This window comes from Ursus arctos, unplaced genomic scaffold, assembly GCF_023065955.2.
Source record: "Ursus arctos isolate Adak ecotype North America unplaced genomic scaffold, UrsArc2.0 scaffold_14, whole genome shotgun sequence".
Taxonomy (NCBI): Eukaryota; Metazoa; Chordata; class Mammalia; order Carnivora; family Ursidae; genus Ursus; species Ursus arctos.
In genome coordinates this window covers 55,121,124-55,145,613 of record NW_026622808.1, presented here as the reverse complement: position 1 = coordinate 55,145,613, position 24,490 = coordinate 55,121,124, and the positions used below count along the sequence as shown (strand labels likewise).

The 24,490-nt window shown below is 39.2% G+C and overlaps 1 pseudogene; it reads right to left on the bottom strand.

The window, feature by feature from the left end:
• Positions 1-3,618: 3,618 nt before the first annotated feature.
• LOC123001197 (retinal rod rhodopsin-sensitive cGMP 3',5'-cyclic phosphodiesterase subunit delta-like) lies at positions 3,619-24,236 on the bottom strand (annotated as a pseudogene).
• Positions 24,237-24,490: the final 254 nt, after the last annotated feature.

Here is a 24,490-nt window from a genome sequence, read left to right as displayed (position 1 = left end):
TTAAATTAATCATCACTTGAAATGTAACAGCCGAACACACAAGTATAAAAATCTCCTTGTAGAACCTTAAATATTAACAAAAATTCTTAATTCAGAGACCACCATTTACCATACTGTATTAGTTACTCCACGAACTTATCCCACTTAATCATCACAACAACTGTATGAGCCAGGTATTATCTCCAATTCAGTCTGAAGAAACAGACACAGAAGGGCCAATTCACTTGTACAAAAACCCACAAGTGTTTAAGGGTCTCAGAGAAACTCAAATGAAGACAAGATGGCTGTAAATGCGTATGTTCTTTCAACTAAGTAGTGCCTGCTTCTGTAAGCACTTGGCCTCTGTTTCAGATGGCTTCCAAATTTTATCATTCATAAGCTGAGATATCAAAAGTGAAAAGTACACTTTGAGGTATGTTTTTCTCTTTTAATTGTTTTGATATCTTTACCAAGGCTTTACATTTGTATATTTGTTGTTTATGGCATTATAACATCCTTATGGATGCAAGGACACCAGAAATCCAATTATAACTTTGCTTGTAAACATTTCAATAGCAATAACTCATGGGCCTTTAAAAAGATCCTTCATGGTTAATGAACAAAAGAGTACTTCTCTATATTAGGAAACAGGAATGTTCTATATCTTCAAATAGGTCATGTAAAGAATATCTGAATGCCTGTCAACCTCTGTTTTCTAGATATCATCTCCTTATGCACAGGGTTTGATGTTGGGGATCATTTTTATTTGGGCCACCTCTAGTTACTAGTTGTCTGATTAGAGATAAGAAGGTTAAATGTGCTGAACTCTATAGCTTTTTTTTTTTTTATTTGAGGAAAAAAAAGATTACGAAATACTAAAATTGACTTAATAACACTTCATTATATATTTTATTAAGACTAAATGAGGTTGTGTTTGTGATAAGAGATTTATAAACACAAGTGTGAATTAATGTTCCTAGAGAGTATCACAAAACTGACCTGGTTCAATCTCTTAATTTTATATACATAAGACCCAGATAATTAAAAAAAATACATGCAAGGACACACAGTGACATTTCTAAATACCATGCAAGCTCTTTCATGCCAGCTTTTATGGGACATTGCTCCCAAAGTAACATAGTTTCAGGGTTGCCCCATTGCACAACTCTAGAGGGCACCATTCATAGCGTGAACTATAAACAAGGCATGCCCTGAAGCACAACTTGAAACTCAAAATGAATGAGGCCCCCAGAATTGTGCTGTCAAGTGGCACTGTTTAATAGCTTCATCCCAACTGGCTTTTTCTTTCCTCCTTCAAATCCTTACCAATAAGCTCATTGTTTGGGTATTTAGAAATTTCTGTCCTTTTCTAGTGATTATTCTTGCAATATCTTATTTTTTTAAACTGAATAAAGGATCAGTGTTGCATACCCTTTTCTCAAAACACACTGCCTTTGCAGAACTTAAATTTGGGGAGGGGGGTTGGGCTGAAATCCCTTTCCTTAATACAAGCATTTCCAAAAATAATGGATTCTTAACCATATATTTTCTTTTATTTTTCCTTATTACTTGATATCATCAACTTATATATATTCTTTGGCTTTCAGAAAGATTATACCCCCTCATATTATAAGCTTGCCCTGCATCTCCCTTATATCCTGAACACTTCACGTAGTCCTTCTCCATGAGCTTTTCCTCTTCCAACCCATGACTGTTGGACTCTCCCAAAAGTTAGTTCCATGGTCTCAGTTCTTTCCCATCTTAACCACGCAATATCTTCCACTGTCAAGGTGAAGGCTTTGGAATCAGACAACCTATATATATACATATATATATTTTTTTAATTTTATTTATTTGACAGAGAGAGAGACAGCCAGAGAGAGAAGGACCACAAGCAGGGGGAGCGGGAGAGGAAGAAGCAGGCTCCCAGCAGAGGAGCCTGATGCGGGGCTCGATCCCAGAATGCCAGGATCATGCCCTGAGCTGAAGGCAGACGCTTCACGCCTGAGCCACCCAGGCGCCCCAGACAACCTATATTTTGAATCCCAGCTGTGCTATCAATTACGTATGTTTTCTTTGAATAGACCTTGGACTCCCCGAGCTCTGTTCTTTCATGATTAGATGGGATTGATAATACCATCTCATGGGACTGAGCTGAAGAAATAGTATCATGTGTAAAAGGGGCCATATGTCCTCACAAACTATAGTCCTATTGTGATCATTTCCAGGTCATTGTCTTTTCATTGGGAAGGAAGTTCTTTGGGTGCTGAAGGCTATGCCAGCCTTGACCACTACTGTGTATTAGCGCCTAGCCTGGTGCCTCTGCACGGAAGGGGCAAAGTAAATGTAACCTGAATGTAAGCTGGCACCCATGTGGCAGAGTTTCTGAGTAGTATTCTGGTCAAATGTACCCAGCCCAGGAGCCAGGAGCCAGGAGCAGTGCGAACTGTAGCATATCCACAAACTTGCATTTCTTAGGGAAGTCAAACTGTTAATTCAAAATTCAAATTAACACTTTATAAAATTATCTTCTTTCTAATCTGCCATCTTATAACTCCCATTCTTTCTTAGCTCCCCACCTTAAACTTCCCTGTAAACACTGTTATTCTTCTCCACCATTCCCCATCCCTCCTGCTTCTCTGTCTCTCATTACACAAATTGTACAGAAGTCTAGGAAATACACAGGCAGCAGCAAAAGGGGAGCACCTGAAGGCCAATGATAGGATTCTATTTACCTGGCAAGGGAAGGAGTAGGGGAAGAATGGCTGTTCTTGCATTAAGAGATTTTGCCCCCATGTCACCGATGTTTTTGTTTTAAGCAAACTCCATACCACACGTGGTGCTCAAACTCACAATCCCGAGATCAAGAGTCACGTGCTCTATCACTGAGCCAGCCAGGCGCCCCCTCTATGTCACCTGTGTTTTAAATGAATATATAAATGAATGCCATTGACCTGGTCCTATCATCTCAGAGACTCTCTGTCTCTTAGTCTTCTTCATGCCCTATATTCAGCAAGTCCTGTATCATGTTCATTATGAAATGTATTCTTTTAAATCTCCTTAATTGTCCATAATTCATTTATGATACGCTCTCACAAGGTAAAGGATTCTGCAAGTGCCATACTGCCTAACGAAGAGAGGGTGCTGTTGGAGCAGATAAAGAGAAAGGAGCTGTTATGAACCCAAGGGGCCAGTTACTGGATGAGAAACAGCTCATGTTTCCTCTCCAGATGGTGACAGTGAAGATGTTGCAAAGCAATAGAAAGTAGGATTGGAAGGAGGGAAGTCTCTGTCCTGAACTGAGTTTGGTGTTGTGTTGCCTGATAATTTCATGAAGTGCTACTCTTTCCCTCTTGATAATAAACTCTTTGAGAGTAGAGCTTTTATTAATCTATAGATTCCTTTTGCAATCCCCAAGGTATACCAACAGAGAACTAAGCATATTGCAGTTTCTCAATAAATTGACCACATGCTTTGAATTCGTAACATTTCACTTTCTTTAGACCTGTGGTGAACAAAACAAACAATCCTCCTTAAAAACCTGAAGGGGAAAAATAGAGGAGGTAACTAGAAATTATAGGTGCTGAGAAAATCTCTCTTAAAACCCTGTATAAAACCTTGCTTAATTGCTATATTCTTTTACTCCAGCTGCATCTGAAGAGTACTGCTAACAAGTCTCATGATCATACCTGTAACATTAAAGAGGGAGAGTTAGTTTTTGCTGAAGAGCAGAATTCAGAGGATTTGACTAAAGAGTAGCAGCTTCACAGTCTAATGGAAAGATGGTGGACGTGAATCTTATCTTGGCTCCAACAGTTATGAGCTGCCTGGTTTGAAGCCAGTCTTTTAATTTTTCTATCTTAATTTCTACATCTGACTTCATTTTATAAAGGGATACTAGAAACAAATATAAAATATTTACGGCACTACCTGGCACTGAGTACTTGCTAGAAATTTGGTAGTACATTCTTCGTAAATTATCCATGTATTTTAGCCACAAACTAGCAGCCCAAATCTACAAACTTGAAAGAAAGAGACACTAATGTTTTACCAAGTCAGGTTTTCTGTCACTGCCATTTGCTCTCTTTCTGTAAAACCTGTTCTTAATATTTTGTCTATCTGCATTGCAATCTGTCTCTACCTTGTCGGTTTTACCTTTCACACCCTTCTAATTCATGCTGATGTTTTTCAAGTCTTGGCTTAGTCACCATTTGGGCACAACATTTAGGTTACCTAATTGGGCCTCATAAGTCAACTCCTCCTAGATTTCAGTAATTTTCTCCACTTGGTTTTGGGTTACCGATTAAGGCTTATTCGGGGGCGTTGGCACAGAGTTAGGTGAAAGCAACACGCCTTGGGTGGAGCCGTTCCCCAGACACAATGTTTCACGAGCTGTACAAAGAACTAAGAAAGCAGAGCTCTCACCTCCCCTGGTTATCTTACAAAACTGCCATTTGCTTCTGGCTGAGAGCTGACTGCTCCCCTCCCTTCCCCAGCCTCCCGCCCTTCACTTCATAACACGGAGAACAAAGAAGGCAGCTCCTGTGAGAGATAAACTAGTCAGCAGTGTTTGAGATGATTAAAAACAAGAAAAAGATTCCTTGTGGGTATTGATAGGGCATTCCCCTCCCTCTGGCGGAAGGCAGAGAGCTTCAGTCAACATTCTGCTACTATGCAAGAGGTTTACGGTAATTCTGAATCAAGCCTAACCAAGCAAAACAAAGAATTTGTTCATGCCTTGAATAATCTGAGATGTATTTTGGGGGCTGGGTGATCTCCTTCCCCGAAATGGAGTGTAAAAGTGCCTTTTCGTTTTAACAAGTTCGTAGAATGACTTCAGGGAAATCTCATGTTTAATTTGTGTATTGACCATGTAAATATGTGGTTTTCAAAGTGCTTCTTTGCTGCTGCTGAGCCATCAATCAAATTGCATTTTAGAACTTGTTTTCGGAGTATTGTTTACTTGAAATGAGCGTTTGTAAGAGTATTTGGAAAAAGGATGACCTTTTGAAATGTGGCCTTTGAGACTATTTTGGAAAGGTCCGTGAAATCTGTTTGTACATTTTGGGGACATTCGTTTAAGTCAAAAAGTGTTTACGGAGCATACACAATATCCTCAGAAACAAATTATATCATAAGGACCTGAAGACATTATCAAAAAGGCTTTATGCTTACCCTGGCCTAATGGCTTTTCCACTCTCTGGTGACTGAAAAGAAGTAAAACAGCTTTTATTTGGTTCCTACACCGCTGTAACAAATTACCACAAATTTGGTGGCTTAAAACAGCACAAATTTATTCTCTCACAGTTCTGAAGGCCAGAAATCTGAAATCGAGGTTGGCAGGGCCACGCTCCCTCCAGAGGCTCTTGGGGAGAACCTGTGTGATGCCTGTTTCCTAGCTTCCGGTCGCTGCCACCAGCCCTTGGCATTCCTTTGCTTATAGTCACATCACGCCAAATCTGTCTCGCGCTTCACACTGCTCTTCCTTCTGCGCGCATCATCTCTTCTGTATGTCTATCTCCAACTCCCTCTCGCTTTCTTTCACAGGAATATGTGTGACTGTATTTCAGTGTCGCCCAGATAATACAAGATAAGTTCCTCTTCACAAGATTCCTAGCTTAATCACATAAATGAATTAGCCTATGAGGTAACATTCACGGTTTTGCCACAGAGAGTGAAATCCTTAGATTCTGGGGATTAGGACATGGCCATGTCATATCTTTGGGGGGGGCTCATTTTTCAGCCAAGCAGAGTCTGCCCTCTGGCCTCTACAAATAAAATACACACTCCCCATCCTAACACCTCCCAAAGTTTCAACCCATTACAGTATCAACTCAAGTCCAAATGTCATCTAAACTTCATCAGCCCAAAAGCTCCGGATCTCATCATCTAAATCAGGCACAGTTGAAACTCTGGGTACGATTCATCCTGGGGCAAAATTCCTCTTTCTCTGTGGACCTGTGAAACCTAGGGGGAAAAAAATTACATGCCTCCAAAATACAGCTGTGGGGTGGGCACAAGATAATAATTACAGACGTTCCCATTGTGAAAGGGAGGAGGTGGAAGGAATGATGGGTTCATCCATCCTTAGCAAGTTTAAAATCCAGCAAGCACATTGCATTAGGTTTCAACGCCTGATCATAATCTTATGTTTCTTGCAACTGTGCCCTCCGGGTCTGCAGCTCTGCCCTCTGCACCCCATCCTTCCCTGGGTCTCTGGCCTCAGAGCCATTCCTCCTTTGAGTAGCTCTCTCACTGTTTCCTGTCTGTAGAATCCCAGAACTCTTAACAGTCTTCCTGCCTTTTGTCTCATCTCTGCCCTCTTCTTTCCAGTCTGGTAGTGTTTCTGTTTCTGCTGCTATAAAATTCTCAATAACCTTGTGGGTCTTCCATGTTTGTCAAGCGTTGTCACACTAGTAGGCAAGAGTACCCCCCATCGATCTTTCCCAGATACCCCCACCTCTCTTCCTAACTTCTGCTGACTTGAGTGAGTACATCCATGAGTCACAGACCCCAAATCCCTTTATCAAACTGTTGCCCAGACACATCCTTCGCTTTCTTTAAAAACATGTTTTTCTAACAATAGCTCCTTCTCATTTTAGCTTTGTTTTTTTGGCAATCTGGATGGGCTGTGAATTTTTGAAATTATTAAATTCTGGTTCCTTCCTGCTTAACAGTACCTTTTTAAATTTGTTTCCTTTCTCTTGGATTTTCACCACTAGCAGTAAGAAGAAATCAGTCTGCACCATTAACATTTTGCTTGGAAATCTCCTCAGCTAAATATCCAAGTTCGTCGCTTGTAAGTTCTGCTTTCAACACAACTACAGAACACGATTTGGCCAAATTTTCTGCCTCTGTATAACAAAGATACTCTGTCCATCATTTTCCAATAACATGTTCTTCATTTCCTTCTGGATGCTCACCAACAGTGCCTTTAGCGTTCGTATTTCTAATGACATCGTACTTGTGACAACATGTATGTAATCTCTGAAAGTACAGATTTCTCTTCCATGCTCCTAACTACCTTCTGAGCTCTCGCCAGAATCTCCTAGCATGTCCAAATGTCTACCAACAGATTGCTCAAGGAAATCTAGACACTTGCTATCATACTTCTCCAAATTCTCCTAGCCACTCTTCAGGATCCAATTCCAAAGACACATCTCCATTTTTAGGAATTTATTACAGCAGTTATAAACGGTCTGTTTTAGTTTCGTATTGCCACTGTAGCAAATTGTACACATTTGGAGGCTTAAGACAACAGATTTCTTCTCTCTCTCTCTCTCTCTCTCTCTCTTAGAGCTCTAAAGGCCAGAAATCCCAAACCAGTTCCACTGAGCTGAACTGAAGGAGTCAGCCAGACTGTGCTCCCTCTGGAGGCTCTAGGGGAGAATCTGTTCTTTGCCTCTTCAGCTTCCGGTGGCTACAGGGATTCCTTGGTTTGTGGTAAATCAGTCCAATCCCCATCTCCACCTTCGTATCACTTTCTCTTCTTCTGTCTTTTTCTGTGTGTGTCTGTGTCCAAACTCCCTCTATCTTATAAGGTCACATGTGTTTACATTCAGGCCCACCCAGACGATCAAGGATGAATGTCTCCTCTAAAGATCCAGAACGTAATCAAATCTTCTGCCCTACAAAATAATGTTCACTATTCTGCCATAAAGGTAATATTCACAAGTTCCAGGGATTAAGACACGGACGTATCTATTTGGGGGGCCATTTTTTGGCCTCCACAACAGTTAGCAGTCAATGATATCTTACTATATATGCTAGACACCGTGGTAAGCATTTTACACTTGATCTTAGCCAAAAGGCTGAGAAGTAGCGTGTGGTAAGCATTTTAAAACTTTATTTCATTTAGTCCTTAAAAAAGATAGCTTAAATAATGCATTAAATCTCCATTTTAAAGATGAAGAAATAAAAAATCAGGGATAGTATAACATCTCCAAAATCTTACAGCTAGTTTGCTGGTCTCCAGGTACAGTGACCTTAGAAATATTGCTACATCACCTCTGTGTGGTTATTGTACTTCAGGAGTTGACATGCTTATTAAAAAAAAAAAAAAAAGATGTATATACATAAAGGCAGTTACAGATTCCACCATAATCCATGCTTGTTCTCTTTTTACTGAGCATCCAATACACTTTAAGAATAACCAGTAAAGAGAATGACTCAAACGCAAGTAGATATATTGTGAGGTAGCATTGATTTTCGGATTACAAATGTCCATGAATCCTCATTCTCTGCCCCAGGTGAAAGATTCATTGTTGCCTGATGGCAGCATTAAATTCAAGCAATAAGGCGGGGTGGGGGGAAGGGATGACTACTTTGCTACACGTTTCCAATCCGGTGAAAGACTTAGATCTAGGAGTCTAGACAGATGAAGAAAACCAGGCTGGCCAATCATCAGTCCACTGAACAATACCTTGGTCTCAGGCCCTCTATGAGGCTCCAACGAGAGAAACAAAGGAAAGGAGAGGTCGTCCTCTCCTAAAAGTGTATTGAGGAAGCACAGGTACATTTAAACACACGTGACAGAAAAATTAAACACTGGTGTTGGAAAGGACGTATCAGTAAGTAGAAGGTCATTTATCAAGAATGACCTGAGGTGGGAGAAGCTACTTTGGAAAGCCAACACAGACAGAACCTTAGCAGAAGTATGTGGCTGGGGAGACAGAAAAGGACAAGCAGGTGGCCAAGATGACAATACTGCACCTTTGTATGGGGCTTTGTCAGACTGGAATGGACTGGACTGGAGAGGAAGGTAATTAGGAGATTTTCTCCAAAACACGGAGTCATTTTTTACTTTATAAAAGATCATTTATGAAGTATCATTTTTAGTATTATTAAAAATATAATCTACATTGATGTGAAATATTACATAAATCACACAAACACACAAGTGGACACGTAGAAAATAAAGCTTGCTGGTAATGACCTTGCAGAAACAACTACTGTTAACATCTTATTCTGAGTCCTTTCTATTGTATGTATTTATCTGTATCTATTTATACAGTTTTATACTATCTTGGGATTTTTTTTAATACTATCTTGGGATTTTGATACACAGTCTGCCCTGTAGCCCGATTTCTTCACTTAAAAACCTACTATAGGGGCGCCTGGGTGGCACAGCGGTTAGGCGTCTGCCTTTGGCTCAGGGCGTGATCCCGGCGTTGTGGGATCGAGCCCCACATCAGGCTCCTCTGCTATGAGCCTGCTTCTTCCTCTCCCACTCCCCCTGCTTATGTTCCCTCTCTCGCTGGCTGTCTCTCTGTCGAATAAATAAATAAAATCTTTAAAAAATAAAAAATAAATAAATAAAAACCTACTATAAAGATTTTTCAGGTGATTAAATATTCTTCCAAAACATGATTTTAGTGGCTGTATAGTTTTCACTCATATTGATTCATTATTGTTCAGGTAACAATTCCCTATTATTGAGTATTTAGGTTGTTTCCTATTTTATCCCTGTATAATTATTCATCTGCCCAACACGTTTGCACTTCTAATTTTTGTGCATATAAACTGGGTGCCTTACTTTCCAGCGAGGAGGTAAGGGAGTCTCAGCGGTTTTTCAATATTTTCTCCCTGTCTTTTTCTCCTCCTTTATGCATGTATCTGTGTGTATTATACACGTATCCCCCTACATATACCTACATATAAAAATATACAAATATATGCATATATATTTTTATAGGCTTATTATATGTACATGTATGCAATGTTATATTAAAACACACAAAATGTTATTTTATACATATTTATTTACATATGTAAAATAGGGTTTTGGTTTTGTAGGAATATTATAGATCTAACCACTGAAACAGGTAATATTATACCACCAAAGCTACAGAGGTAATTGAAATATATATATGACAAATCCAGAACTCAAACTCAAGCCTCTCTAATATCCAAATCTAAATTCTCCCTGAGATATTACTGCTACTACTACTACTAACTTACCTTGATTGAACATTAACTATATGGTAGGAAAAGTTGTAAGTATTTTATATGACCTGTCTCATACAACACTTACAACTACTCTATGAGGTAAATGACCATTTTTTTTAAAGATTTTATTTATTTATTTGACGGAGAGAGAGACAGCCAGCGAGAGAGGGAACACAAGCCAGAACGCCGTGATCATGCCCTGGGCCGAAGGCAGAGGCTTAACGACTAAGCCACCCAGGTGCCCCGAGGTAAATGACTATTATCATAACCAATGATGACTGAAGAAATGAAAGTAGAGAGAACTAAATAATTAGTGCAAGGTCACACAGCTAGTTATATTTGGCAAGAAGTCCCAGTGTATAGAAATATAATATTAGAAGAGGACTTTCTCATTTGGAGATACTATATGTGTTTGAGAGAGAACTCCCTGGCACCCATCATAGTCCTACTGGCAAATGTTTCAATGGTAGGAGTATCATGTATTGGCTACTGATACAAAGTCTGGATCCAGATTTCTCCAACTGAAATCTCAGCTCCAGGACACACGAGCTGTGTGATCTTGGGCAAGTTACTTAACATGTCTGTGCTTAAGTTTCCTCATTTCTAAAACTGAGGTACTAATCATGAAAAATTAGTTGATGATTAAATAACAAAACCTGTCTCCCTTTATATAAGCCAGGCTTTAGTAAATACTAATTACTATTCAAAGAAGTAATAATAATAATGACAAAATGTCAAATAAAAAATAACAGATAAATGGAAACATTTGCTCTTAAGTTAGGCTGTAAGAAAGAAGAAGACTTCCGTTGGCAGTTAGGCCTTTTGTTAACATTTTGAGTACAGTGAAAATTAAAAAGTACAACAGAAACATAATAAGCAACTAATTTTATTCTTTTATACTTCATTAAATAATTAACTATTTGGTCTTCTATTTCCACTTAAATCAAATGAGCTTCCAAGTTTTTGCCAGGTGGGCCTTAAAATAGCAGCTCAATTCATACGAAGGAACTGGAATCACTTTTCTAGCATTTAAGAAAACAACACCAACAAGATATAAAAAAGGCCACAGGTATGACCCAGAGAAGTCTGAAATGTGAACAGGTGCTTGTGAGTTGAGGGGACAGTTTTTTCACTCCTCCAAATCAACATACACAAGTTCCCAACCTTAACAACCATGACTCATCCTCAGTAAGACATCTGTACCACATCTGGTAGGACAGGAGCTTGGGATGCAGAACGAAACAATTTTATAATTTAAAGGGCCATTGGTCCAAAATGAGGCAATGGGGGCTCTGACAGCAGGAGTGACACACATCAAATGGCTCAAATCTAGGTCTCCAGACTCATAGCTCAGTGCTCTTTCACTCTATCACCTTACTTCATTTATGTATGTGTGTGTGCGTATTATGCATACATATGCATGAATATCTGTATGTGAATGTATGTGCATGAACACATACATGTATGCATGCATATTTGTGTATGTACGTATACACATATATCTCATTCTGCATATTCTATCAAGTACTGACAGCTCTGTTGCATAATTTATGCCATGAATAATTGATAATATCCATGGAGGAAGTTTAGGTTAATTTACATCAAGATTTTTTTTTTTTTAACACATTTAGCAATTTTCACAGCTACATATATAGCTGCCCAGATATAGATTTGGCTTTTGTGTGCGGGATTTTCTTTTACTGATGCAGTGCTGAACTGCAAGGGCATTTTCAAAAAGGATATCTTGAGAAGCAAAAGCAAATGACACTGTAACTGAAGTCTGCATTTTTGTGAGAGCTTTTCTCTGCTTCTGTGTCATTGTGCATAAGACAAGCTGTGCTGTGCTCTGCTGTTTCAGACAAAGGAGCCGGCAAGAGAAAGGCTACAAGTCTTTGCTCTATTTCTCGTCTATTTATTCACACATGATGTGTAAGATCAAGCCCACCCTGTTTACTCTCATAATGATAGGTAATTATAATTTATTTCTTTAATGAAAAAAACATGCTATGGCTTACCTTTCACTGAAGCAAAAAGCCATTACAACTAACCCGTGTACTGTTTTCCTTAGTAAAACTCACTCATCTAATATCAGGATAGCATTTGCTTTCATCTTAACTCTTTCTTTTCCCCTAGACAGTAAGCTAAACTCAGTGGTGACAAAGATCATAAGGGTCCCCTGGCCCAAGTGCCATAATATTCTAAACCTTCCCTTGTGTCAAAGTCTGATCTGCAATTCTGGTACACTGATTGGATTGGATTTGTTTGCATTGAAAGAACTCTGTGTTTCCCTATAGTACCAGGTTGCAGAAAATTGAGGGATAATGGTCATATTCTTTCACTTTGGTCTTTATTAGAATACGATGTTGGTAATCTACTTATTGGCAATTTCAGCTTTGTTAGCAGGGCGTGTGCTGTTGTAATAAAATGATTGGCTCAGCTTGCACATGAAGGAACTCTCGTGCTATTGTGTGAAATCCGGTACACAGGTTTGAGGTGGTAAATATGATAGCCAGGCAGACGAGTTCTCTTACATAGCAATGGTACAGTGCTTGGCACATTGCTGGCACTTAGGAAGATGGATGAAAGAATGAGTCCCACTGGAATCATTATTTTCTTATTATCTGTTTTTCTGAAATGACTTACCTCCTTTAATTTAATAAGTGTGTTACAACAGAAAATTTGATTATACAGGTATCTTTTGGCAGTCATTATTCATTTTATATACATAAGTGTGGCACTATTAATATTTAGATTCACTGGCTTTTTCCTTCCATATACAAATGAGAGCACATAGAGCGAACTCTGGGAAAAGCTGGTTTGAAAGTCTTCAAATAATAGTCCCAATAATAATATAAAGCAGTTATCATTGAAGTACTTAGTATATACAAAGTTAGATCATTTAATTTAATTGTCAAATAACCCTAGAAGAAAGTCATTATTTTTCTCACTTTATAGACAAGAAAATTGATACTCAGCAAATTTAAGAATCAATGATATGGTAATAATAATAAGTCATAAGTATCCATTGAGCAGTCTCTTATGCTGAGATTACAATATTTTATTTAATTCTGACAACGACCCCATGAGATGAGAATTGCTATCTTCATTAACAGATGAGGAAACTTAAATAAACTTCCCCATCACACAGCAAAGTGGAACAGTCAGAATTGGAGTCCACTTCTCTGCCCCCTCATACTGCAACCGTGTCTTTATCCAGCAGAATCTGCGTAATCACACCATCTTAGTCAAAAACATATAAAATGGAGAACTACGGGGGCTTTAGAGAGATTCTAGTTCTGCGATCTCATTCTACAAATGAGTAAGCTGGACCTGGTTAAAGCTCATTAGTCAGATGGGTATTTCAAATCAGTTTTCCAAAGAATTGAGCTGTATGTCGTTTTTTAAAATTGTGTTCATTGGTGAAGTGGCAAACAACCATTCAGCCTGAGTGAAATGACCAGATATTTTTGGAATGATAACCAAGCCTTATAGACCCGTGTGCAGATAGTATGAGCGAGATTGTGTGTGTGTATAAACTGAGAATAATATCACCCAACTCCGAGGGCAACAGAAGGCTACCAGTTGACCTTTTGCCTTCTTTAAGGAAGCATAGAACTGCGAGGAACAATTCAAGCTTGGGAGAAGAGGATCCACAAAGTGCTATTTGTCCTCTCCCATTTGATTTCTATATTCAGCTAAGCACTTCCTTGAAACTGATGCCCAGAGCTGTCATTTATCCACTTTGCCATTATCACATCTGAATCCCGCAGGCCCACTTCAAACGCAAGGGAATACAACTGCAGATTCTGAATGGATTTCCTCAACAATGCTGCCCAATTGACTCACATTTAAAAATACTTTGATCGACCCATCCCTTTGTCACAGGAAGCTAGAAGCACTAGAGGAGGCTGTTGGAAAGAAGGGCCTGGTTCCATGGCCAGATATGTTGACTTCACCAAAAAGAGATATTTCTTGTCTCTTTAGAAGAAGAATTACATGCAATGGGAAGATTAATGTTCCTCTGTCAGAAAGCTACCTAGGAACAGGTGCTCCCAATTAATTTTCATGAGCCATATTCACCCTGTGGTTAGATAATTAAAAAAATAACCTGGGTAAACCTTCTCACGCCAATCTAGTTAACCACATTTGTTGTAACGAAACAGCGCTTAGGAATATTCCGCTAAAAATGATTTTTATTCTGGTGTATATTTTCATAAATAATATTATTGATGTTCTAGTTTTAAAATTAAGTCAGAGCTATCCCACAAAACAAAGCATTTATATAATGGAAAATACAACAAAAATGGAAAAGATAAAAATTTCAATATACAGACATATGAGTATGATTTTTTTCATTCTATTTCTGCATATATATCGACATAGATGTAATCAAACATTATATGGGATTTTATGAATTGATAACACACTCAATAAAAAAGTAATTAACCAACTAATATACATAGTCATAGCAAGCTAATCGGAAAACCACAGTTAAGTCAAATATAAGCATCACTTTTTTTATAGAAGCTAAGTATTTTGCTGATATATATTTGTTATTTCTGTTATTTCTCTTTGTTTGCTTTACAATTCAAAAAATTATATTAATGTGGTAATTGACTTTTGTGGTTGTTATGGAGTTCGAGTGCCCTTGGGGAGGATTTTAAATATCATGAAACCCAGTCCCTTCCAGTTTTCTTTCTCAATAGGACTGGAGAGACCAGCCCCTTTGCAAAGATTTGACTGAGATATAAAAGAGACAATTATGTGGTCTATTACCAATTCTGATGGACCTTATGGTATTTAAATGAACAAAGCTCTCTTTGTCATTTCATTAACATGATTCCTTTTCAGAGAATGAGCAATTCTCATCTATTTCCTCCATTTTGGGAAAACAACCAATTTTTCTCAAGCTCATTTGAAAGGGAAGAGGTTGTTTGGTCTCTCCGTAATTGATTGAGAACGTGTATGGCCTCTGAGTGCACCTGCCTCTGCAGTTTATTTCAGGCTACACTAGCACGAGAAGTGGTATGTTATAATCCATTGGAATAACCGGAGGTTGGAAAGCACAGCACATACGAACCCTTATTGATTTCTAATTCCATGGCATTTGTTAGTTTGTTTTTCTCATTCCTTTTCTTTTTCTTTCTTAGGAAAATGAAATGAGTAACATCTGTGACCACAGCATATTGTTCTGAAAGGGTTCACATTTAATATGCTGGATTCCTTCTTTTGAAGTTTACTCCATTCCAAGGATTTTAGTATTTGCATATTCTTTTTCTTTGTTCCATTTAAAAAGTAATTTTATATATCAGGTAGTATTACTAACATGCATGCATCCAAATCTCCCATGTTTAAAAAGCCATGACAAGCATAAACAAAAACAATGGGTCCATATGAACAATGAGCTTTTCTAGCATTTCACTCCGGTCAATTTAAAAAACTACTTAGGCTCAGAAGTAGTATTATATGTACACTACTGTATATAATCGTATGTGCATAAACATATCCATTTATTACTTACGGTGTTCAATATAAAAAGCAGAGAGGATTTTTTGTTTAGTTAATGTCTAAAGAGAAACCTCCTTATGCCCTCTTTCTTTAAGGGTCTGTGCTGCTTATTTAGGATTCCACCTTGCATAAAACATAAGCCACAGATTGAATCTACTCTTCCTCTGTGAGTCTTCCAAAAGTAAAAGAAAGAGGTTAAGATATGGTGAATCGAGCATTACTTAAGAGAAAGGTCTAAATCTCTGCACAATTAAGTTCTTGCACAACTGAGTGGGAAAGAACGGAAGGAAGCAAATTTCAAATGCCCTACTGCAGATGCTCTGTGTGGAATTCTTTGGGGTTACCCAAGGTTCAGGGCTATTTCACCTAGGAGCTTTTGCTCAAGATGGTATCTCTCCCTCTGCTTCTCATTTACCAACTTTAACCCATGGGACCCCTACCTTAGCTAAATCCCATTACCTTAGCTAAATCCCATTTATCTTTTGAATAGAGGTGGATACAGATTTTGTGGGGCCTGAAGCTTTGACTGCAGCTTACTTTGAGAAAAAATATATACAATTACAAATACAAAAGGTATAGTGGAAGTAAACCATGATTAAAGATGAGAAGAGAAGTCAAACAAATTACTGCAGGCTTGAGATTTAAGCCACTCTCTTCCAAGTTCTTATAGAATTTACTAGATGCTTAAAGGGAAATGATACCTTGATTGTCTCTTGGATTTTCCCTCCACTTGTACATCCCAGCCCTTCTAGGTACCTTCTCAAGGGAGGAGCTGGAGAGCTGAAGCTTCCTTAGCATCCTGGCAAATCTGCCTGTCCCTTCAAGTCACACTCAAACGTCCTTTCCTGCTTTCCTCTTCCCCAAGGTCTGCTTTCAGCATCCCTGAGCTTCCATACCATCCTGTGCCCAGGATGCTATCCTGAATCCCAGTGTTTTCCATCTTGCATTGTAAGTGCCTAATTACAATAGGAATCTTAAGGAAGAAAATGTGAATTTCTCCCCATTTTCTAGCACGATGCTTGTAATAAAGTATGTGGTGAATAAATATTTTCCAATAACATCAAATAATTATGTACTGCTTACTAGGCGCCAGGCTCCATTCCAAGCATTTTATATATTCACTATGATATAGCTACGATTATTAACATTAAATAGATGAGGAAACTAAAAAGTAGAGAAGTGAAATAACTTGTCCACGGCCAAACTGCTAGTTCACGTTGTAGCTGAGATTCAAACCCAAACAGTGTGCTAAGGCATCTCTGCCCTCAGCCCTACGTGGCCGGCACCACTGCCTCTCAAAATGCATGCAGAATACTTCCTTTACTTCTGCTTTGAGTGGCATTTGAACTCTATGCCTCAAGGCATGGTTTGTTACAGTAACCAGCTCCTGATTATTTAGGAATTGATAATCCAATTTGTGGGTTTTTGAAGACTCTGCAGCCTCTTTACCCCCCTACAGCTTCTTGCCTGCAGGGAGCATTTACATGCTTGTTAGCACCTCCCCAGAGATGGAGTGGAGAGGGGGGAGGGCGCCATGACTGCCATTGTCCTGCACACCCTCCAGTTATCTTCCCCGCTACAGGGGAATTGAAAAGCTAAGGTTGCAGTAGCTTGTCAGTACGTGTGGATTCCAAATAGGATGCAACCCCTTATTGTCTACACTTAGCCTTTTTGCCCCCAAAGGGTTGATCATACAGACCAATTGTCTCCTCAGAAAGCTATGTTAAGCACATAAGTAGAAGCTCAGAATATGCCCCTTCAGTAGAGTTGAAACACTTTTAGTAGGAGTGACAGGATAAAAACTGTATTTAAAGAGGATTGGGAGATGGATAGCAGTGGACAAAGAGATGGAAGAAAAGGAGATCAGTGACAGGGAAGCAGGTATTCCACACTTACACTGTAAACGTGTCAACCATTTTCAGCATTTTACTTTAAAATAATTATTTGCTGAAATTGATTTCGTCTTAATTTTTCAAATTCCACGAGTCTCTTGACAATGTATTTTGAGAAGCTTATGAGAAAAAGTTTACTTTAGTTTTGAAGATAAAATATGCATATGCAATTAAGGTCACCAAAAATGGTAATTCTTATAGATATTCCCTAGCCAGCAAGCAAAGTTGACTAAAATTTCCCTACACCAAGGTTTATTTCTCTTATGTAGAATTTTCTTTTTGAAAGAGTAAGAAATATTAGGCCATGGGGAAATTTGTCTTGCAATTACAGACATCTAAAGAGGGATGGCTTTTCTATCCAAGAGATAGCTTTTGTGATTTTGTAATCCAGACTGTATATGTTTTATGCAACATTAATCTACCTCGTTTTGCTCAGATGAGAGGTTTTATATGTCATTCCCAGGAAAAACTGGTGACCATAACTGCATAATGAAGTTGAGTTCCTAGTAGCTTATGAGGATTGGGTTCCTGAAATTTTTCAAAGCATTCATGGAGCCTGGCAGACACGAGCAGAATTATTTTGCAGTAAAATTTCATTCATTTAGAAGGCACTCATTTGGAGTTCATGATCATGTGGCAACAGCTGGAGTGACCTTTAATAGGGCACTACCTACCTGTGTTCTATGAAAGCAACTGAGGAAAGTAAGCTCTTTTAAGGCATGTGTTATCACTTTAGAGGCACTATTTTAAAGGCTGATAAACTAATTAAACTAATTAGTAGCGCCCCTTTTAAGCAGGTGTTCTATAACTTTCTAAGTATCAGGGCTATTAGCTTAGTTCGAGTTAATTTATGTTATAAACTACCACTTTATTTTTATTCTTGCAATTCCAGTCAATACCATCCCTTTGTTTGATGCAATTTATTCTATATTGACTTAATACAATAGAGTTCTGTCTATCTAAAAAATAGAATGGTCTTTGGCAAATACTGACATCATCAAAAATTATGCACTGGGTACTTTTCAAACTTTGGCCATTTTGGAGACTTTAGGAATGGGGTTTTACATAATACAGGTTTTTAGTGCTGAAGCTGGGCTGTCTTTTGGTAATTATCAGATTCTTTGTCATTCTGTTTATTTTCTGGGTAGGAAATGCTTTTTATTGAATGTGGGATCCACTTCGTGTAGCATGGTCTAGAACTTGGTAGATGCTCATTGATTTCTTGAATGAATAAATGAGTGGTTCGGGCTCTTACACGCTGTGCCTTAAATTTGAATAACTCTGGAGACTACACAAGCATTTGGTCAGGAAGATCCTGGCATGGAGTTCCAGATAAGCAGAAGGGAGCTAGCAAATAGCAAGGTTCCAGGCAAGCGGAGATGCTGAAAATGGCAGGAGAACAGTGGGCTGGGGCGAGTGCTGTATAGACAGAGAGGGTCCTGGGTCAACAAGAAGGAATGGCACCATCAAGGAAAGATCCACCTATGGACCCACAAATGTTCACTACACCCAGAAATCAGTGAAAGCGAAAAAGGAGAATATCTCCATGTAGGAAAACCTCTGCATTCTTTCATTTAGCTTTTTATTCAGTTGTTGATCTCGACTATTTATTACATATTATCATTCACCAGACTGTATTAGCTGCTGCTTAAAACATACAGCTTCTGGGATTTGACAGTTGGTTAAAAGACGTTTACTAAAGAGAATTGGTTTAAGATAAATAGTATAAGGAGAATAAGGGTGAAATCAGTCCGGAAAAAGGGAATAAAAGGCCAGGCAAGGTGCTTGTGTATATAGTAAAAAGCCATGGATCTCTTCCTACTTTCTCTGTACCTTATTAGTGACACGGAGTGTATCTGTCCTTACCCGCAACATTTCTGCAATCAGGAATGCCACCCAACCTTATTTAGCATCTTCTAATAGAATTTCTCATTGTCCTTTCCATTCCTAAAGTAGAAGAGTGGATTTGAGTTAGAGAAGATTATACGACTCTTGAAGAAGTGGACTCAACATGACACAAGGTCTGCTCCCATCTGGACTCAGTAATGACTACATAGAATTAGTTATGGGTAGGTGAACGAAAAAACATACATCATGACTAATTTACTATCACTCTTGTTTTGGTCAGCTAACCTATATAATCAAAGAGTAAGAACAGGCAATCTCAAGAGCAGTGAAATAAACAGGGAATTTTTCCTTTATTAAAAATACTTTGGTTTTGGGGCACCTGGGCGGCACAGCGGTTAAGCGTTTGCCTTCGGCTCAGGGCGTGATCCTAGCATTATGGGATCGAGCCCCACATCAGGCTCCTCCGCTGGGAGCCTGCTTCTTCCTCTCCCACTCCCCCTGCTGGTGTTCCGTCTCTCGCTGGCTGTCTCTATCTCTGTCGAATGAATAAATAAAATCTTTAAAAAAAAATACTTTGGTTTTATTTTTGCATTTGTACTACACTAAACAGCTGAGTCTTATGGTGAGGTAGAAGCCATAGATCTTTTAGTTTTTCGGGTTACACCTAAAGGCTTATATTAGGTATAGGGAAGAGAACTGTCATTGTGAATCTTCAGAGTCGGAAACTCTGCTTTGCATATAAGAAGATGATCATCAGGTGACTTGAATGAGTTTGAAAATGCATATAGATCGGGGGGTGTCCCCTAAACTTCTTAGGTAGTAGAGATCACCCAGTCAGGTTAGCTATAGGGCACACAGTGGGGTAGAAAGGGAATGAGATCAAAGATGAATCAATCTAAAGTAGAAGAAATGTGTACTGATAAATCTTGAATTGGGATCAGAGGAAAAAAGAGAGTAACCACGGATCAAGAAGAACCAAATAAGTTCACAATGAAGGTGTCCTATTGATCAATGGACCTAACCATGTCATTTATATTTCTGACTCTTGGTTTTGGCATTGTTAACTAAGAAACATAAGCTGCCAGCATCTCCTTCAAAGGGATAGTTCATATTCCTCTTGAATATGAGTTCAAAAAAGACCTGAACTTTCAAGTCCTTTGGAGTAATTATAATAATTTAAGAATCTTGGCCATCTCTAGAAACTTTCGGTTGTTAAGCCATATCTCACCACCCAAAACTTGTCTCTCACGAAGCCAATAAGTACTGACAATTATTTATCAAAAAAACGTTACTAAACATTTTTATGTAGTCTATATACTTTTAAAGTCAGAGGCTTTAGTGTTCTTTTGAAGAATAGAATTTTCTATTTTGGATCTTGTGTAATTAAAATGTTCTGGCTCATATACAGAAAATCAAATACATTAACATGTTGCAAATGTGATCTGTCAAAATTGTCAGTTTTTTATAAGTTCCCTTCATAAAATTATAGTGATAATGAGTATAGGGCAAACCGATTACATAACTTAGTGGTATGCAGGTTATGGTAAAATAGAAGCCAAAGCTACTTCTGTAAAAAAACAAAAACAAAACAAAACAAAAAAACAGTATATTATTTGACTCTTTACTGTACAGTACAGGCCAAAATTTTATAGATGTTCAGAAGATATCATGAATACACAGTTGTAAAGGCCAGGAGTTTAACTTGTTATATGGTTGGCCCCAGACTTGCTTGGGCTTCTCTGACTGCAAAGTCATTGCTCTTTTTACAGTACTCTAAAACCAGCAAACACTGGTTCAGAAAACTAACCTAACCCAGGTAGAAAAAGGGAAAAATAAATGATTAAATACCAAGCACTGAGGTCAGAGAACACATTTTCAAGACAAACCTCAAAGGTGGGCAACTGTCTCTTTCTAAGAAAACAGAACTTGCAAAGTCAACTCTGCTGTTTTCGGCAAAAAAATACCGAGTTTACATTAAAGACAGAAACCGAGCTTTAGAAAGATTAGCTGAAAATATTTATTTTTAAGAATCTGCGGAGGTAAATGAAAGGTCATTAGTAGTGAAAAAATCAAATTCAAAGATAGTTTACACCTCTCTTTTCTCCGGAAACTCTAGTCTTTTATGATATTACCCAAGAGCAGAAACTGTAAAATACCAAAGGAAGTCAGACTGTGAAGTGATAGAAACAAACACATGAGTCGTTGCTTTCATATCCTGAAAAATCACTTGTATTCTTACTCTAAAATGCTCTTAATTTCAAGTACAAAGCTTCACCCAGGTGAAATGAAAATTAAGTTGGGGGGACTTAAATGGGTTCTTACACAATAGAGTAAGATGAAGGGCTGTGGGGGGAAGAGAGAAAGGTGCAAAGCACTAACAGGGCACTGGATTTCAGAGCCTTCCCTTATTGAACTCAAAGATGGGTGCAAGCAGAACACTGCCTTCTCCTGGCTCAGAAAAATGTCTAACTATGAACAGTGTTCTTATGACAATAGACAATTTGTCTAGTTCCTTATCTTTATGTGGACACACACACAAATACAACTTGAAATCTCCCTACCTACCCACCAAAATGCCACAAATACAAAGATAGGCACATGCACATACACATCAAGAACACGCATATGTACAAACACACGTACCGGGGCACACACATCACCCATGGACTCATTATAGTGCATGTACCATGCTCACACATATAAACGCAAGTGCACTGGTGCATACCACACAATGCCTACCCATGCACATGCACACACGCACACACACGAAATTCATACAGGCATTCATGCACACACACACTCATGCATGCAACATTCACACACCTACATTATGCACATGTGCAGACACATGGGAACAACATTAACACAGACGTATACAAATATGTTAAGCAAGCACCCAGATACACATCACATGCACACATATGTACATACTCACATGCATTCATGCACACATGCACATAGACCCACATACAGATATAGTTACCCACATAGGTGCACAAAACAGTGATCAGAAAATTCTAGAGAAATTAAATATATGTCTATTAAAAATATTGGGAATTTTTAAGTTTAAAGGAGAGCAATGAAGAAAGAAAAGGAAAATCAACACAGGAAGGATGGCGTAAACAGGGTTTCAAGCCCCTGGGACCTTCCCTGCGCAGAACGGAGGTTTCTGTTTTCACTCAACAAGGGACACAGTATTAATGCCATAGCAAGTTACGGTAGGAGTGTCTGACTCCTAAATGTCATGCAGCACTGCTTAATCCTCTAAATACACAGTTGAGTTCCCAGCTGAGTTGAGCAATTTGATCAAGGTCACTGGGAACAGTCAACAGTAGGAGCCTGACAAACGAACACTCGAGCCAGAACCACAGGACCACTCCCTTCAATTCACGTCAATATTGCCTTTTATAAACAAGAAGGGGGGACGGATTTAAAAATAGAGATTTATCCATTTAAAATTCTATTGAATTCATCATCACAGAAGTTTGACAGTGACAAGGTGCTCATAATTTATGTATGAAGCTGCTGCATTTTAAGTGTGGACAGCACACATGGAAGACAGAGATTCGTGCCCATAAACAGTGCGCTCTGCATTGAAGACATCCAGCGATCAGCCAACACACTCTGAGGAGGCCTGACAATGCCACATTAAATATGATTAACGGATGTAAATGCGAAAGAAAAAAAATTTCCAGCGCTCCATCTTATATTTTAATAAGTATTTTTGTGGTTTTGGGCGAAGAACAAGACAACCATGCTGTTGATTTGCAGATGTAAAGCGTAATTCCTTACCACCCTCTTGTGGTGATTGTAAAGAACAACTCTTTGATCGGTGACTAGCCTCCAGCTCCTCCCCGTATTTCTAATAATGAGCCCCTACAAATCTTCTGTGGTGAACCACAACTGATTGCTGATATTTAACAGTTTTTAAAATTCATATGTTTTAATTCATGACGTAATAATATCACAGTCTATTTCACAAGATAAATGTATGAGATGTATGAAATAGAGAGGATAGGAAAAAACTAAACATAGGTCAGAAATTTGAATTTTTCCGGGGCGCCTGGGTGGCTCAGTTGTTAAGCGTCTGCCTTCGGCTCAGGGCGTGATCCCAGGGTCCTGGGATCAAGCCCCGCATCTGGTTCCCTGCTCCATTGGGAGCCTGCTTCTTCCTCTCCTACTCCCCCTGCTTGAGTTCCCTCTCTCGCTGGCTGTCTCTCTGTCAAATAAATAAATAAAATCTTAAAAAAAAAAAAAAAAAGGAATTTGAATTTTTCTAAAACCAGGGGCCAAAGGAAGATGTGGGCCCATGGAGGAGGCAGGGAGGGGACAGAAACACCTTTGACTCCAGTGATAAGTGTCTGTCCCTGTGTCACCCTGGGAGGCAGTCAAGACTTGCCTTCTGCCCTGGTCTGGGGTTGAGAGTTTAGTCTGGTCAGGGGGAGATGGCTGCTCGGGATGAAAAAACCATCTGGTTACCTACGCAGAACTGGTCCCTTAGTGGCCACAGGTGGGATTTGCAGTTGAGGGAATTAGGGGTGGAAGTGTCAAAACCAAAAGTATGGAGGAAAAAAGTAAAATTTCCTCTCCCCCCCACCCCAAAAACCAAATTCTTGAAATGCACACACTTTCTTCTTTCAAACATAGAAGTCTCTCTCTGGAAGTGCTTACAAGAAAAACATCATCAAAAAACCTTACCTGATAACATTCCCAGTTAGCATGCTAGCGGGCATCACCTGGGACTGCCAGGTGTTTGTGGCATTAGGGATCACAAAGCCAAATGCTAAGATCCATTCTTCTAGGCATTGCCCTTCGAAGTAAACTTTTTGTTCCAGGTGGAATTTTTCCTATTTTCTCTGCTGAAGACAATTTCAATTTTGGAGACACTGCCCTACGCTTGAGGGTGTTCTTAGAAATATGGGCTTCATGCCCCACTCCAGGGACTGACAGGTCTTCCGTTCCTTGCCAGAGTATCTTCCCTGTCTCAGCATCCTGGAGGCTCATCCAATTGAGTTTGAAGCCTCTCAGGATCTCCCTGGTCTGATCCTCCTTGGCTGACATGTTGCGGGGAGTCTCCTGCCAGGGCTCTCCCACCCTGGCCCAGTGGAGCCTCCAAGATGTTGTGTGCAGGAGCAGAGGACTGAGCCCAGCTCCACCTGGAGAGGCTGGTGGAGCAGTGGCAGAAGCTAGGCCTGGACCAGCCTCTCCTTCCCCTCAGCTCCCACTTCTGATCCCTTCTCCTTCAACAACTTAACATTACAGACATGGTAACGTCATATGATCCAGCTGTACCAAATCCCCCCAGAATGCCCACA